We start from the raw sequence: 16,913 nt of genomic DNA on the forward strand, positions 1-16,913 counted from the left end.
TTCTGTGGTATAACTTTTTCATTTCTCATTTTATTGATTTGGGCCCTCTCCCTTTTTTCTTGATGAGTTTGGCTAAAGGTTATCAATTTTGTTCATCTTTTTAAAGAACCAACTTTTAGTTTCAGTCATTTTTTATATTGTTTTAGTTTCTATTTCATATATTTCTGCTCTGATTTTTAAAAATGTTATTGCATTTAGAAATATATTCATGTGTACATTCCCTTTATATTTGAAGATAAATGTTATCACTAGGCTATATTTTATTATTTTGGATTATACATTCATTCAGTTAATCAAAACTATTCGGGTACATTATATACATTAGGTACAGCAGTGAGTGCTGGTGAAATAGGAATGAGTGCATATTGGTGTTGATTCAAAAAGAAAAGGTGTAGTTCCAAATTGATATAGTGATTTAATGATAAGCTATACATGGGAACTATGGAAATAGGTATCCAGGTATGCATATTTTAAACTGAGACATTATTCTTAGGTTGAAATCTTTGAATGAATGAGTTTTTTTAAAGTAATGTTTATTGGTGTATACGTGCTTTAAAAGGTTGTGTTATTGATAGTTTCTACTGTACAGCGAAGTGAATCAATTGTGTGTATACATGTATCTCCTCTTTTTGTATTTGCTTCCCTTTTAGGTCACCACATTCCGCTCAGATCTTTGATTTCTTTCCTTCTGTTAACTTTGCGTTTTATTTCTTCTTTCTCTGGTTCCCTCAGATGTAATGTTAACAGTACTTGAGATGTTTCTTGTTTCCTGAGGTGACGTTGTTTCACTCAAAACTTCTCTTAACACTACTTTTGCTGTATCCCATAGGTTTTGGTTCATCATTTTTTTTTCTTCATTTGTCTCTAGATATTTTATATCCACTTTAATTTATTCATTGATAGTTTAGTAGCATATTTTTAGCCTCCATATGTTTGTTTTTTTTTAAATTTTTTCTCATGTGGTTGATACTTAGTCTCATAGCATTGTGGTCAGAGAAGATGCTTGATATGATTTAAATTTTTTAAAATTTACTGAGGCTTGTTTTGTGGGTTAGTAGGTGATCTGTCCTAGAGATTGTTCCCTGTGCACTAGAAAAGAATGTGGTTTTCTGCTTTTGAATAGAATGCACGCTCTGTCTCTATATATGTGTGTGTGTGTGTGTGTGTGTATAAAATCAGTAAGTCCATTTGGTTTAATGTGTTATTTAAGGCCTATGTTTCCTTATTAATTTTCTGTTGGGATATGTCCACTGACATAAATGGGGTGTTAAAGACCTATCTACTGTTACTGTGTTACTGTCAATTTCTTCTTTTATGTCTGTTAATATTTGCCTTATATATTGAGGTGCTGCCATGTTGGGTGCATTTTCATTCTTGATGAAAGTGAAAGAGGAGAAAGAAAAAGTTGGCTTAAAGCTCAACATTCAGAAAACTAAGATCATGGCATCCAGTCCCATCACTTCATGGCAAATAGATGGGGAAACAGTGCAAACCATAGATGACTTTATTTTTGGGGGCTCCAAAATCACTGCAGATGATGACTGCAGCCATGAAATGAAAAGACACTTACTCCTTAGAAGGAAAGTTATGACCAACCTAGACAGCATATTAAAAAGCAGAGACATTACTTTGCCAACAAAGTTCCATCTATACAAAGCTATGGTTTTTCCAGTAGTCATGTATGGATGTGAGAGTTGGACTATAAAGAAAGCTGAGTGCTGAAGAATTGATGCTTTTGTACTGTGGTGTTGGAGAAGCCTCTTGAGAGTCCCTTGGACTGCAAGGAGATCCAACCAGTCCATCCTAAAGGAGATCAGTCCTGGGTGTTCATTGGAAGGACCAATGTTGAAACTAAAACTCCAGTACTTGGGCCACCTCATGCGAAGAGCTGACTCATTTGATAAGACCCTGATGCTGGGAAAGATTGAGAGCAGGAGGAGAAGGGGACAACAGAGGATGAGATGGTTGGATGACATCACCGACTCACTGGAGATGAGTTTGAGTAAACTCCAGGTGATGGACAGGGACGCCTGGTGTGCTGCAGTCCATGGGGTTGCAAAGAGTTGGACACAACTGAGTGATTGAACTGAACTGATATTGGGTACATCTATTCACAGCTGTTATATCTTGTTGGACTGATCCCTTCATCATTATGTAGTGTCTTTGTCTCTTGTAACAGTCTTAAGTCTATTTTGCTTGAACCAAATACTGCTGTCTGGCTTACTTTCGACTTCTGTTGCATGGAATACCTTTTTCCATCCCCTCACTTTCATTTAGTATGTGTCTCTAGATCTGAAGTGAGTGTTTTGTAGGTAGCATATTTATGGGTCTTGTTTTTGTATCCATTCAGCCACTCTATTTTTTGGTTGGAGCATTTTGTCTATTTGCATTTATTTAATTACCAATATGTATGTATATATTGCCATTTTGTTAATTGTTTTGGATTTGTTTTTATAGGTATTTTTCCCTTTTGTTCTCTTCTTGTGATTTGAGACTCTCTTTAATCTTGTGGTCAGATTCAGTTTTCTTTCTTGTTTATATATATATATATATTATAGATTTTTGGTTTGTGGTTACCATGATGTGTTTGTTCAGCAGTCTGTGTGTTCTTTTAAAATTCTGATTTCTTAATTGCAAATGCATTAAAAAAACCCTGCATTTGTACTCTTCTACACATGATTATTATGTTTTAATATCATATTTTACATTAATTGTTTTATGTACCCCTTGGAGGGATTGGGGGCAGGAGGAGAAGGGGACGACAGAGGATGAGATGGCTGGATGGCATCACTGACTTGATGGGCATGAGTCTGAGTGAACTCTGGGAGTTGGTGATGGACAGGGAGGCCTGGCGTGCTGCGATTCATGGGGTTGCAAAGAGTCGGACATGACTGAGTGACTGATCTGATCTGAAAACTGCTTATTGTGGATACAGATGATTATATTACTTCTGTCATTTAACTTCCCTGTTAGCTTTGTATGTGGTTGATTCCATACCATTACTGTATGTTTCCCTTTACCAGTGAGCTTTTTCATTTCATAATTTTTCTTATTTCTAGATATGGTCTTTTTTTGTCTAAAGAATTTCCTTTGATATTTGTTGTAAAGCTGGTTTGGTGGTGCTGAATTCTTTTAGCTTTTGCTTATCTGTAAAGTTTTTGATTTCTCCACCAAAACTGAATGAGAACCTTGCTGAGTGGTCTTGGTTATAGGATTTTTCACTTTCCTCACTTTAAAAATATCATGCCATTCCTTCAGTTTCTACTGAAAGATCAGCTGATAGACTTTTGAGAGTTCTCTTGTATGTTATTTGTTGCTTTCCCTTGGTGCTTTTATTTATTTATTTTCTGCATCAGTAGATGGTGCTATTTTATTTTATTTTTTTAAAATTTTATTTTATTTTTAAACTTTACAATATTGTATTAGTTTTGCCAAATATCGAAATGAATCCGCCACAGGTATACCCTTGGTGCTTTTAATATTCTCTTTTTGTTTTTAATTTTCATCATTTTTGATTATGGTGTGTTTTGGTGTGTTCTCTGGATTTACCCTTTCAAGGACTCTGTGCTTCCTGGACTTGGGTGACTGTTCCTTTCCCAGATTAGGGAAATTTTCAGCTATTATCACTTCAAATATTTTTTTAGGCCCCTTCTCACTCTCTTTTCTCCTTCTGGGACCCCTGTGTTGCAAATAATAGAGTACTTGATGTTGTTCCAGAGGTCTCTTAAACTGACCTCATTTCTTTTCCTTTTTTCTGTTAGCTGGCCACGTATTCCACTACTCTGTCTTCCAGATCACTAATCTATTCTTGTGTATCATTTAGTCTGCTATTTATTCCTTTTGGTATATTTACCATTTCACTTATTATTGTTTGATAAGTTTTCATTTTTATATTTTCTAACTCTTTTAAAAGTTAATTTTATTTACTTATTGGCTGTGCCGGGTCTTTGTTGTGGTGCACAGGCTCTTCTCTGCTCTGCACAGGCTTTCTCCAGTTGCAGTGAGTGGGGGCCACTCTCTAGTTTGGTGTGCAGGCTTCTCATTGCAGTGGCTTCTCTCTCGTTGTGGAGCATGGGCTCGAGGGCACGCAGGCTTCAGTAGTTGGTGGTTCACAGGCTCTATAGCATGGGCTCAGTAGTTTTGGCAAGCTTAGTTGCCCTGTGGCCTGTGGGATCTTAATTCACAGACCAAAGATTAAACCCGTGTCTGCTGCATTAGCTTGTGGATTCTTAACCACAGGACCACTAGGGAAGTCCCTGTATCTTCTATCTCTTTATTAAAAAACCACCACAATGTTATAAAGTAATTAGTCTCCAATTAAAATAAATAAAAAACACACCAAACTTCTTGCTCTGTGTATCCATTCTCCCCCTGAGTTCTTTGGTTATTTGTGTGATCATTCCTGTGAACTCTTTCTCAGGTAGATTGCCTGTCTCCACCTCATTTAGTTGTTCTGGGATTTTGTCTTGTTCCTTCATCTGAAACATTCCTCTGCCACTTCATTTTGTCTAAGTTATTGTTTTTATGTTTATGATAGGTTGGTTATATTTCTCAGCTTTGGAGAAGTGGCCTTATGTAGATGTCCTACACATCCTAGAAGTGCACTCCCCTCTTGTCACCCAAACTGTATGGTTTAGGGGTTCCCCCTAAGAGAGCTGTGTGGGTCCTTCTGTTGTGGCAGGCTCCGTGGGTGGCCCAGTAGGCTTGATTGTCCTCCAGTGTGGTTGGTGCAAGATGCAGCCTTGTGTGGATGCTGCTGACTGCTGTTTAGTGGGGCCTGGTATAAGGCAACTGGCTGCAGAACTCTAGGTGGTCCTGAAGCTAGTGCTGGCTCAATGATGGGCAAAGTCAGGGTCCCAAAGACTCTGGGGCCATTGCCCACCTACTGGCAGGTGGAGCCGAATTCTGGGATTAGTGTCAGACTGTTGGCCGGAAGAGCTGCTTCCTAAAGTTGTGCTGCAGGGTTCAGGGATCCCAGAGCTTGTTTCAGATCATTGGCTTTGAGGAAGGGGCAGTTTCTGACACAGTTGGGTATGGGATCCAGGGTGTACCGAAGGCTGTACTGGCCTGCTAGTGGGCATAGCCAGGGTCCAGCTGGTCCCAGGGTAGGATCTAGCTTGCTGTTTGCAGGCTTAGTCTGTAGGCTGTGGGATCATAGTTTTCTGCTTCTGGTGTTTGCCCTCTGGTGGGTCAGGCTGGTCTAGAGGCCTGTGTAAGCTTCCTAGTAGGAAGGGCCAGTGCTTGCCCACTGAGGGGTAGAGCTGGGTCTTGGCCCTCTGGTGGGCAGGGCCATGTCTAGGGGCATGTCTAGAGGTGTCTGTGGGCTCAGGAAAACTTTAAGTGGCCTATCTGCTGGTGGGTGGGATTGGTCCCCTCTCAGTTATTTGGCCTGAGGCATCCCAACACTGGTACCTACAGGCTGTTGGGTGTGACTCACTCTTAGCATTAATGAGCCAAGATGGCAGCCACCAGCATCAGTGTTCATGTGTTTGAATATTTCCCAATATGTGTGCCACCAGTGTGTATGTCCCTAGGGTGAGCTGCAGCCACCCCCTGCTCCTCCTGGAGACTCTCCAAGACCAGGGGGTAGGTCTGGCTCATGCTCCTATCAAATTACACTTTTACCCTTAGTCCTAGTGTGTGTGGGAGTTTATGTGTGCCCTTTAATAAGAGTGATGTCTCTGTTTCCCCTAATCCTGTGGGGCTCCTGCAATTGAGCCCTGCTGGCCTTCAAAGCCAGATGGTCTTGGGGGTCTTCCAAGTCCTGGACCCCTTGGCTGGGCAGCCTGACATGGGGCTCAGAACTCTCGCTCCTGTGTGAGAACCTCTGTAATACAATTACTCTCCAGTTTGTGGTTCACCCACCCAGCGAGTATTGGAGTTGATTATATCATGAGTTCTCTCTTCCTCCCTTTGGTTCATTCTTTATGTTTTTAGTTGTAGAAGATCTGTTCTGATAGGTTCCAGTCTTTTTCATCACTGGTTGTTCTGTAGATGTGATTTTTGGTATGCTTGTGAGAAGAGGTGAGCTCAGGATCTTTCTACTCTGCCATATGGGTACTCTCTGGTGGGCTCAGCTGCTCAGTCATGTCCAACTCTTTACAACCCCCAAAACTGTAGCCCACCAGGTTCCTCTGTCCATGGGATTTTCCTGGCAAGAGTATTGGAGTGGGTTGCCAGTTCCTCCTTCAGGGGATCTTCCCAACCCAGGGATTGAACCCATGTCTCCTGCATTAGCAGGCAGATTCTTTACCACTGTGCCATCTGGGAAGTTCTCTCTCAGGCGCATAATATGTAAATGAGTGTAATATCATCTTTTTGTATTGATCTTTTTACCATTGTGTAGGGTCCTTTTTTCTTTATAGCCTTTGTTTTAAAGTCTTTTTTGTCTGATATGAATATTTCTGCTCCTGCTTTCTTATTGTTTCCATTTGCATGAGATGTCTTTTTCCATCCCCTCACTTTCAATCTGTGCATGTCTTTTGCCCTGAAGTGGGTCTCTTGTAGTCAGTATATTCTAGGTTTTTGTTTAATTATCCAATCTGCCTTTCTGTGTCTTCTGATGGGAACATTTAGTCTGTTAGCATTTAAAGTAACTGTTGATATGTTTTTATTGCCATGTTAGACCTCATTTTCCAGTTGATACTGTATTTTTTCTTTTTCCTTTTATGGTTTGATGATTTTCTTTATTAGGCCTGAGTTCTTATCTTACTGGTTTTGGTAAGTCTGTTGTATGTCTTTGAAATGTGGTTACCTTGGTTTTCAAGTATGTTATCCCATGACTATATTTATTTGCTATAGATGAACAGTCATGTACACTCAAACACATTCTAAAAGATCTCCATTTTTCTTACTTTTCTCTCCCCATTTTGATTCTGATGTCCTGTTTTATATCTTACTGTATATCCTTTTTTCTGTTTATTATAGTTATAATTGATTTCACAGAATTTTTTGATTTTTTTAAATTTATGAACTGGGTTATGTAAGTACTCGAGTTCTTTTATATATTTGCCTTTCCTATTGTGATTTTTCCCTTTCTTATACATTTTTGCTTTTCTACTTAGAAAAGACCTTTTAATTTCCTTATAAGATAGGTTTATTATTGCTGTATTTTTTTAGTTTTTTCTTGTCTGAGAAATTCTTTCTCTCGTATTCTAAATGATCTTGCTGGGTAGAGGATCCTAGGTTGCAGGTTTTTCCCTTTCAGGACTGTGAAAATATCTTGCCACTCCCTTCTGGCCTGCAAAGTTTTCTGTAGAGAAATTAGCTGATAGCCTTATAGGGCCTCCCTGTAATTGCCTTTCTTTCCCTCTTTCTGCCTTTAGAATCCTCTTTTAACTTCGGCCATTTTAAGTGATGTGTCTTGGTGTGTGTCTATTTGGGACCCTCTTTGCTTCCCGTACCTGGATATCTGTTTCCTTCTTTAGCTTTGGGAGGTTTCAGCCATAATTTCTTCAAATACATTTTTATCCCCATTTTCTTCTTCTTCTTCTGGAATTCCTATTATGTGTAGGTTAGATGCTTTATATTACCCTGTAGATCTCATGTGTTGCTTCCATTTTTTTTTTTCTCTCTTTTCCGACTGTTCTGGTTGAGTGACTTCTGTCACTCTGTCTTTTAAATCACTTATTCTTCTGTAGTTTTTAGTTTGCTATTTATTGCCGTAGGCTGGGTTTTTATCTTGGCAGTTAAGTTGTCTGATTTTGATTGATTCTTCTTTATGGTTTCTAGTTCCTCGTTACAGTGATCTGCACTTCTGTCAGTCATCATTCTTAGTTACTTTAGCACTAAAAAATACTTAATTTTGGCTGTACTGGGTCTTCATTGCTGTGTGCAGGTTTTCTTTAGTTGGGGCAGGTAGGGACTACTCTTCAGTTGGGATGTGTGGTTTTCTTACTGTGATGGTTCATTTGTTGCGGAGCGTGGGCTCTAGGGCATGAGTGTTTCAGTAGTCGCAGCATGCAGGCTTTAGAGTACAGGCTCAGAAGTCGTGGAACATGGGCTTAGCTGCCCCTTGGCATGTGAAGTTTTCCAGGAGCAGGTATTGAACTTGTGTTCCCTGCACTGGCAGGTAGATTCTTCATCACTGCATGTATGTTCAGTCGTTTACATCGTGTCTGACTCTTTGTAACCCTATGAACTGTAGCCAACCAGGCTGCTCTGTCCATGGGTTTCTTCAGGTAAGAATACTGAAGTGGGTTACCATGCCTTCCTCCAGGGGATCTTCCAACCCTGGGATCTAACCCATATCTCCTGCATCTCTTGTGTTGCGAGTGGACTCTCTATTCACTGAGCCATACTGGACAACCAGAAAAGTCCTCCTTTTGCATTTTTATTACCTCACCGCTTTTTTGGACTTTGGGTCTGGTAGACCGGCAAGATCTATTTAATTGTTCTTTCAGGGGATTTCTCTTATTCTTTTTTTTTTTTTTTTTCTTTTGTGGCACTGCATGTCTTGTGGGATCTTAGTTCTCTGACCAGGGATTGAACCCAGGCCCCAGCAGTGAAAGTTCCAAGTCCTAACCACTGGACCACTGGGAAATTCCCTCTCTCGTTCTTTTAAATGGGAGTAGTTTCTGTACTTTTAAACTTTACTTACATTTCTTTGGCTCTGTGAATTTAGGAGAAATAGTTATCTACTGTGGTTTTGAAAGGCTGTTTATATGTTGGAGTGTCTCTGTGTAGGCTGTGTTGAGTCCCGTATTTTTGGTGTGCGAGGTGTATTTGGTATGGATACCTGCCACATCTTTTCCCAGGGTGTGCTGACAGTTGTCCCCTTGACTGAGGGAGTATGTTTGGTGTCTTGGTGACCAGAGCCTGCACTGGATGTGGGCTTAGGCTCCCCTTTGGCTCTGTGGTTGTCACAGTCCTGGTGGGGCAGGGTCTGCTCCCCTTTCGTTGGCTTAGAGACTCCCAGTTTGATTCCAAACTGCAATGTGAAGTAGGTGGGGCTGGAATCCTCCCTCTAGGCGAGGAGTTCCTCCCTAGGAGCTGTCCACTGAAACGTGCGATTCTGTGACACTACCCATAACCAGAGTGCACACCCACAGAATCACACTTGTCTCTGCTGTGGGAGCACTGATAATTGGCTCATGCACCAGCTCCTCCTGATTTCAGCATGTGCATGTTTTCAAAGCCCAAGCTAAAGTCTGCCAAGGTTATGAGCTCTCAGAGCTCACTGAAGCTGTCCCCCGTTTTGGGAGCACCAACAGTCTGCTCAGATGTCAGTGTGTGCATGCTCTTAAGATCTGGCACGGCCAGAGCTGTGAGCATGACAGTGAGTCTTCTATGATTGACCTGTGACCCACCCTTCACTTTGACATTGGGGCTTCTGTGGTGGACCAGGGCTCCATCGCATGTGCACCCCAGTTGCAGCCTAGTGCACACTCCAGGCCCTCTGAACTGTCTCTGCACAGCCAAACCAAGTTCTCTCCTGTTGTCTGTGCACTGAAGCCTGTTTCATCACCAAGCTGCTTTGCACCAGTAGGTGTGCCTCTTGGGCTGGTAAGTGCAGCAGGGTGGCAGCCGTTAGTGCTGGCACCTCTCTATCCTGCTTGGCAGCAAACCAGCCCATGCACACTCCTCTCTGGCCGATTCCAGGCCCCTGCAGCTCCATCCCAGCTACCAGAGGAGGCTCCCAGGGTGAACCTTTCCTCTTGCACGGCTCTTTCCCAGTGTGTAGGTTCTGTCTGGATTTCCTTGTTGTTGTTGTTTTTTTTTTCCTTTAGTCGTATCTGGTCATGTGGGGCTCTTTCTTGCAGCTTTGGTTGTTCAAGATCTTCTTCCAGCTTTCAGTTGGTATTCTGTGAGAATTGTTGTAGATGTAAGTTTTTCCCCACTCTGCTCAGCTTGCAGGATCTTAGTTCCGCACCCTCTGTGGTGGAAGCACAGAGTCTTAACCGCTGGACCACGAGGGAAGTCCCTGTAAAGGTATTTTTGATGTATTGTGGGGTGAGGTAAGCGCCACATCCTTCTACTCTACCATCTTGGTTTCCTAAAACTCCTTCTTTAAAGCTGATGCCATAGTGTTGAACTCTATGCTCACAGGGCAGTGAGTGAGTGTTCTGTTCAGTTGTGAATCACTACAGTTAACCTTTGCAAATACGTTGACAAGGATTAAGTGACAATCAGTTACTTTTGTGCTCAGGACAGGAGTGACTCAAGTCCTGGCAATGACTGTGCATCCCTTGGGACAACACGGCCAGAGTTATCTGTATGTCTATAGGCCTGTTGCACTGGATGATCAGAAAGGAAAATTTATGAGACAGTGAAGTATGAGGCTGATTGTACCAGGGACTTGTTCCTTTATTGCTTTTCTTCAGGAGACTACCTGCCCTGAACAGTTCGTCTCTGGTCAGATACAAAAGGAGTAATTAAAGAAAGGGAGCTAGCATTTGACCTCAATGCCTGAGACATTACCACAGGTCCACAGAAACTGCTTGCCTTCTCTGTCGAAGGGTTTTCTAGATTTATCAAAATTTCCACACAAAAATTCAGAAATGGCTAAAAAACATACTACAGTTCAGTGTCTGGTAATGGGGAAGCAAGCCTCTCATATAGGAAATGGGAGCCTATCAAGATGGGAATCAGGTACATAATAATCTCCTGACCTAGAAGTGACTGTAGCATGTATCCACTAAAAGGCAACTGTAAATGAGTATTTGGAGAAGGCAATGGCACCCCACTCCAGTACTCTTGCTTGTGAAATCCCATGGATGGAGGAGCCTGGTAGGCTACAGTCCATGGGGTCTCGAAGAGTAGGACATGACTGAGCGACTTTACTTTCACTTTTCACTTTCATGCATTGGAGAAGGAAATGGCATCCCCCTCCAGTATGCTTGCCTGGAGAATCCCAGGGGCAGGAGCCTGGTGGGCCGCCGCCTATGGGGTTGCACAGAATCGGACATGACTGACGTGACTTAGCAGCAGCAGCAGCAGCAAGTATTTCCCAGGCAGCATAGGATTTTAATTACTGTTATCTGAGTTTAGTGAATTTTTTACAGGGGCACTTACCAATGCATTGTGTGTTATAAAACAGTATTGCTTCTGAGGACATAGGAGAGACTGAGAAACATTCCTCAGGCATTGACCACAGGAAAGATGAGGCAAAAAGAGCAAAAGAGAACAAATGAAAGAAAGAGGAGAGACAGAGACAGATAATGAGAGGTAGAAAAACAAAGACAGACAAAAACTGGTAGAATGAGACAATTAGAAACAAAAGCCAAACAGAGAAAGTGGCAAAATTGATGGGAAGAAGATAGAGAGAGGGTGTGGCCACAAGCTCACTCTGACTTTCAGAAAGCAACCATTTCTCCTAAGTCATGGGTATTTGTATACCATCAAGACGGCTAAAGGAGAAGTGATTATTTTCTTTGATTGCAGATTATGTATTTTCTGAAATTCTGTACTGTTACTAATAGATAAAAGCATTATTATTCTTTACATACATACACTACTATCTTTGAATCAGATATTTCCATTGGGGATAGATGGGCCATTTTGGGTTTTCACTAGTGTGTTCCCTTGTTTGACCAATTGTGCATCATTGCAAAAGATCTTTGAAAATATATTCCTAAGCACTGATGGGTTCCCTGTTTGTGCTTAGGATTTGTTTCAAAATCAGTAAAGAAGAAATCTTAAGGCAGAGCCCGTTGGTGTCCATGAAAACCCCAATAAGAGAAGGGCAATTGCATCATCATCAAAAGCCTCAGATTTGGAATCAAAGAAAGTACCCAGCATTTCCAAATGCATTGCCTCAGAGGATCTCCTGGAGATAGAATCACCTCTGAATATGAATGATAAATGTGTGGCAAAGAATGCTTAGGAGAGAAACCAATGATAATCTAATTCTTGCCCTGTTAGAGCTCCCGATATAAGCATCATGCCCCTGGTTGTAGGGTGCAATGATGCATGGCCAGAAAGTTTTTGACTCTTGTCCCGAAGCTGCCAAGAAGTCAGAATTCCTCTCCTCCACCACCTTGGCAGTTTTATCCTAGGGCTCCTGAGCTAGGGTTGTTGAGTGGGTACTTTTGAGCACTCAGTGGGGAGAAGGGTGGTGGGGAGAAGGGTGGTGAGGAAAAAATACTTATGTATGTATATACATATATGTGTATAAGGTAAATTATATAAATGATACTATGTATTATATGTAAATAATGCTGTACTACATGTAAACATACTATATACTTTATATAATACATACTGTATATAAATGTAATATATACTATATGTAAATGATACTATATTTCATGCATCCTATGCACTGTATGTGCACTTGGCCTAAATTTCTTCTCTTTTTTAATTTATTTTCCTTCAGAATGCTTCCCAAAGGGACCAGGAGAAAGGGGACATTCATCTTTCTATCTCAAACAAGTATCCCTGTGCAAGTTTTCAAGAAGAACCAGTTTCCTGGCATTGCAACTAGGGAATAATTGGCTTGTCAAACAGGAATTTCAGATTCTCAAGTCTAGGTAAGTTCTCAATGGGAGCAACATGATTTGTCCCATGTGAGGGGTTATTAAACTCTGGGGTAATACTGGATACATGTAGGCTTTAGGGGGGTTATCCTGCTGATTGAAGGCAAAGCTGTGGGTTTTAGAGTCCTGGCATTGCAAGTGAGAGTCCTTCCAAGGTAAGAATTCCCAAATCATATTGGCAGCAGTGCATACCATGTGCAGAATGGCAGGACAAAAGCGGGAGGAGGAGGCGTTGCTCTCTGTAGTCAATACCTTAAATGCTGTTGAAGCTCAACAGTGCTGTTACATTGCCTGAGAAGCATCTTGGTTATCACAGTGGGAGCACTGAACTGTGTGTGGCAGCATGTTGTCTGCATTGTGTTTGGGGTTTTCAAGGTCATTGAACTCGTGCAGAGCCTGCCCTCTTAAAGGGATTTGTTGTTCAGTTGCTCAGTGTGCAACTCTTTGCAACCCGACAGCAGCACTCCAGGCTTCCCTGTCCTTCACCATTTCCTGCTGCTTGCTCAAACTCATGTCCATTGAGTCGGTGATGTCATCCAACCATCTCATCCTCTGTCGTTCCTTCTTTTTGTTTTAAATTAATTAATTAATTTTAATTGGAGGCTAATTACTTTACAGTATTGTAGTGGTTTTTGCCATACATTGACATGAATCAGCCATGGGTGTACATGTGTTCCCCATCCTGAACCCCACCTCCCATCTCCCTCCCCATCCCATCCATTAGGGTCATCTCAGTGCACCAGCCCTGAGCACCCTGTCCCATGCATCAAACCTGGACTGGCGATCTGTTTCACATATGATAATATACATGTTTCAGTGCTATTCTCTCAAATCATCCCACCCTCGTCTTCTCCCACAGAGTCCAAAAGACTGTTCTATACATCTGTGTCTCTTGCTGTTTCGCATATAGGGTCATCATTACCATCTTTCTACATTCCATATATATGCATTAGTATACTGTATTGATGTTTTTCTTTCTGACTTCACTCTGTATAATAGGCTCCAGTTTCATCTACCTCATTAGAACTGATTCAAATGCATTCTTTTTAATGGCTGAGTGATATTCCATTGTGTATATGTACCACAGCTTTCTTATCCATTCGTCTGCCGATGGACATCTAGGTTGCTTCCATATCCTGGCTATTGTAAACAGTGCTGCGATGAACATTGGGGTACACGTCTCTTTCAGTTCTGGTTTCCTTGGTGTGTATGCCCAGCAGTGGGATTGCTGGGTCATATGACAGTTCTATTTCCAGTTTTTTAAGGACTCTCCACACTGTTCTCCATAGTGGCTGTACTAGTTTGCATTCCCACCAACAGTGTAAGAGGGTTCCCTTTTCTCCACACCCTCTTCAGCATTTATTGTTTGTAGACTTTTTGATAGCAGCCATTCTAACTGACGTGAGATGGTACCTCATTGTGGTTTTGATTTGCATTTCTCTGATAATGAGTGATACTGAGCATCTTTTCATGTGTTTGTTAGCCATCTGTGTGTCTTCTTTGGAGAAATACAAAGAAGAAATAACTGTTTAGTTCTTTGGCCAGTTTTTTGATTGGGTCGTTTATTTTTCTGGAATTGAGCTGCATGAGCTGTATATTTTTGAGATTAATTTTTTATATTTTTTGAGATTTTTGAGATTAATTCTTTGTCAGTTGCTTTGTTTCCTGTTATTTTATCCCATTCTGAAGGCTGTCTTTTCACCTTTACTTATAGTTTCCTTCTTTGTGAAAAAGCTTTTAATTAAGTCCCATTTGTTTATTTTTGCTTTTATTTCCATTACTCTGGGAGGTGGGTCACAGAGGATCCTGCTGTGATCTGCCCCTTCTCCTGCCATCAGTCTTTCCCAGGATCAGGGTCTTTTCTACTGAGTCGGCTCTTTGCATCAGATGGCAAAAGTATTGGAGCTTCAGCTTCAGTCCTTCCAATGAATATTCAGGACTGATTTCCTTTAGGATTGACTGGTTTGATCTAGTTGTGTTCTAAGGGCCTCTCAAGTCTTCTCCAACAGCACAGTTCAAAGGCATCAGTTTTTCAGGGCTCAGTCTTTTTAAGGGGGGATCACTACAAATTATTGACTTATTTTTGTTTCCTTTGACAATGGTTGTGACACTTCAGTATTCATCTAGTAGTGACTACCTTACTGAACTCACTCTTAAATTTTAATAATTTTTCTTTGGGATTTCAATACCATACACAATAACAAATTTTATCTTCTGTTTTGCCTTTTTTTTTTTTGCTTAACATGTTAGCTAGAATTTCCAGAGATGCTGAGTAATGATGGTGATTCTGGGAATTAAGGCAAGTTTCTGGCTTCAGTGCAAAGATCTCTAATGTTTCAGAGTTATGTGCAATGCTCATTAGTAGGATGACCTACTAATTTAATATTTAATATTTCTAATTTAAATTTCTCACTTTTCAAAATGTACAAGACGTTTTTAGAGATGCTTTAGATAGCCTACTTCTCTTAAAAAACTTTAAATATGTATGAGTAATCTTTCATTTTTCAACAAATTCTCCAAGTATACAGAGGACTAGCCATGCCTGCAGGATCAGTTACAAGTCAAGGAAGAAATCTGGCCTTATTTAATGAACAGTCTTCTTTTTGGTCCAACTATTATATCCATACATGACTATTGGAAAAACCATAGCTTTGACTAAATGGACCATTGTAGGTAATGTCTGCTTTTTAATATGCTGTATAGGTTTGTTTTAGGTTTTCTTTCAAGGAGCAAGTATTTTTTAATTTCATGGCTGCAGTCACCATCTGCAGTGATTTTGGAGCCCACCAAAAATAAAGTCTGTCACTGTTTCCATTTTCCCCCATCTATTTGCCATGAAGTGATGGGACCAGATACCATGATCTTAGTTTTGTCAGTGTTGAGTTTTAAGCCAGCTTTTTCACTCTCTGTTTTCACTTTCACTAAGAGCCTCTTTAGTTCCTCTTTGCTTTCTGCCATAAGGGTAGTATCATCTGCATATCTGAGGTTATTGATATTTCTCCCAGAAATCTTAATTCCAGCTTGTGCTTCATCCCGCCTGACATTTCTCATGATGTACTCTTCATAGAAGTTAAATAAGCAGGGTGACAGTATGTAACCTTGACGTACTCCTTTCGCAATTTGGAACCAGTCCGTTGTTCCATGTCCAGTTCTAACTGTTGCTTCTTGACCTGCATACCTGTTTCCCAGGAGGTAAGTAGGGTGGTCCAGTATCCCATCTATTTTAGAATTTTCCAGTTTGCTGTGATCCACACAGTCAAAGGTTTTAGCGTAATCAGTGAAGCAGAAGCAGATGTTTATCTGGAATTCTCTTGCTTTTTTCTGTGATCAAATTGTTGGCAATTTGATCTCTGGTTCCTTTGCCTTTTCTAAACCCAGCTTGAACATCTGAATGTTCACAGTTCACTTACTGTTGAAGCCTGGCTTGGAGAATTTTGAGCATTACTTTACTAGCATGTGAGATGAGTGCAATTGTGTGGTAGTTTGAGCATTCTTTGGCATTGCCTTTCTTTGGGATTGGAATGAAAACTGACCTTTTCCAGTCCTGTGGCCACTGCTGAGTTTTCCAAATTTGCTGGCATATTGAGTGCAGCATTTTCACAGCATCATCTTTTAGGATTTGAAATAGCTCAACTGGAATTCTATCACCTCCACTAGCTTTGTTCATAGTGATGCTTCCTAAGGCTTACTTGACCTCACATTCCAGGATGTCTGGCTCTAAATGAATGATCACACCATCATGGTTATCTAGGTCATGAAGATCTCTTTTGTATAGTTCTTCTTAAAGGGATAACTTAATGATTTGGTGTCTTCCCTATTATCCTCAGTTGGAAGGAGGGACTGTTGCCCCTAGATGAGAACTGTTGTACTCTGTACATTATTGACATAGTGTTTTTGAGAATCAAGAGTCAAGAAGCAGGTCCATGGGCATATGGAGACAGTCTCTGAAAGACTCACATTTGAATCAGGACCTGTATCTGTGCTTCAAGTGGCTTACATCTGTTCACCATGGGTTGGGAGGAACCTCAACCTAATTAGCAGAGCCTCTTTATTGATTTAGTCTAGAAAGTTGGGGGCTGAATCTAGACCCAGGTGATTTTCATCTGGACTCGATACCTGCTGGGTCCTGGACCTCTGTCCATAAGAGATGGGCTGGTGAACATACTCAGTGGACATGGGGACTGGATCCATGTATTTTAACTTATGCCAAACCAGGAAAGGCATTGGATCAAAGAAAGGTGATTTTTCATTTGGACCCTAGGCACTGACAAACGCAGGAATGTTTGGAGCAATGCTGAGGACCTTGAGCCTAGTGTGTAAGAAAGTGAAGGTGAATCTCTGGCTATTCCCTAGAGGACTCCTAAGGGGGCTGATCTGAAGGCATCCATTTTCAGAAGAGAGGGCAGTACAGGTGCTGGGCAGTGTGTGAAGGGCCTG

The 16,913-nt window shown here is 41.1% G+C and overlaps 1 long non-coding RNA gene across 2 annotated transcripts in view; it reads left to right on the forward strand.

Moving 5' to 3' along the window:
• Nucleotides 1-16,913, forward strand: part of LOC147343115 (uncharacterized) — a 107,750-nt gene that overhangs the window by 18,460 nt on the left and 72,377 nt on the right. For both annotated transcript variants that reach the window (XR_015156668.1, XR_015156667.1), the window contains exon 2: nucleotides 12,317-12,470. This is a non-coding gene — a long non-coding RNA (uncharacterized LOC147343115). The remainder of the gene's footprint in view (nucleotides 1-12,316; nucleotides 12,471-16,913) is intronic.

The sequence above is a fragment of the Bos grunniens genome, chromosome 28 (genome assembly GCF_055505025.1).
Source record: "Bos grunniens cultivar Pamir isolate PY7600 chromosome 28, Bosgru_T2T1.0, whole genome shotgun sequence".
Taxonomy (NCBI): domain Eukaryota; kingdom Metazoa; phylum Chordata; class Mammalia; order Artiodactyla; family Bovidae; genus Bos; species Bos grunniens.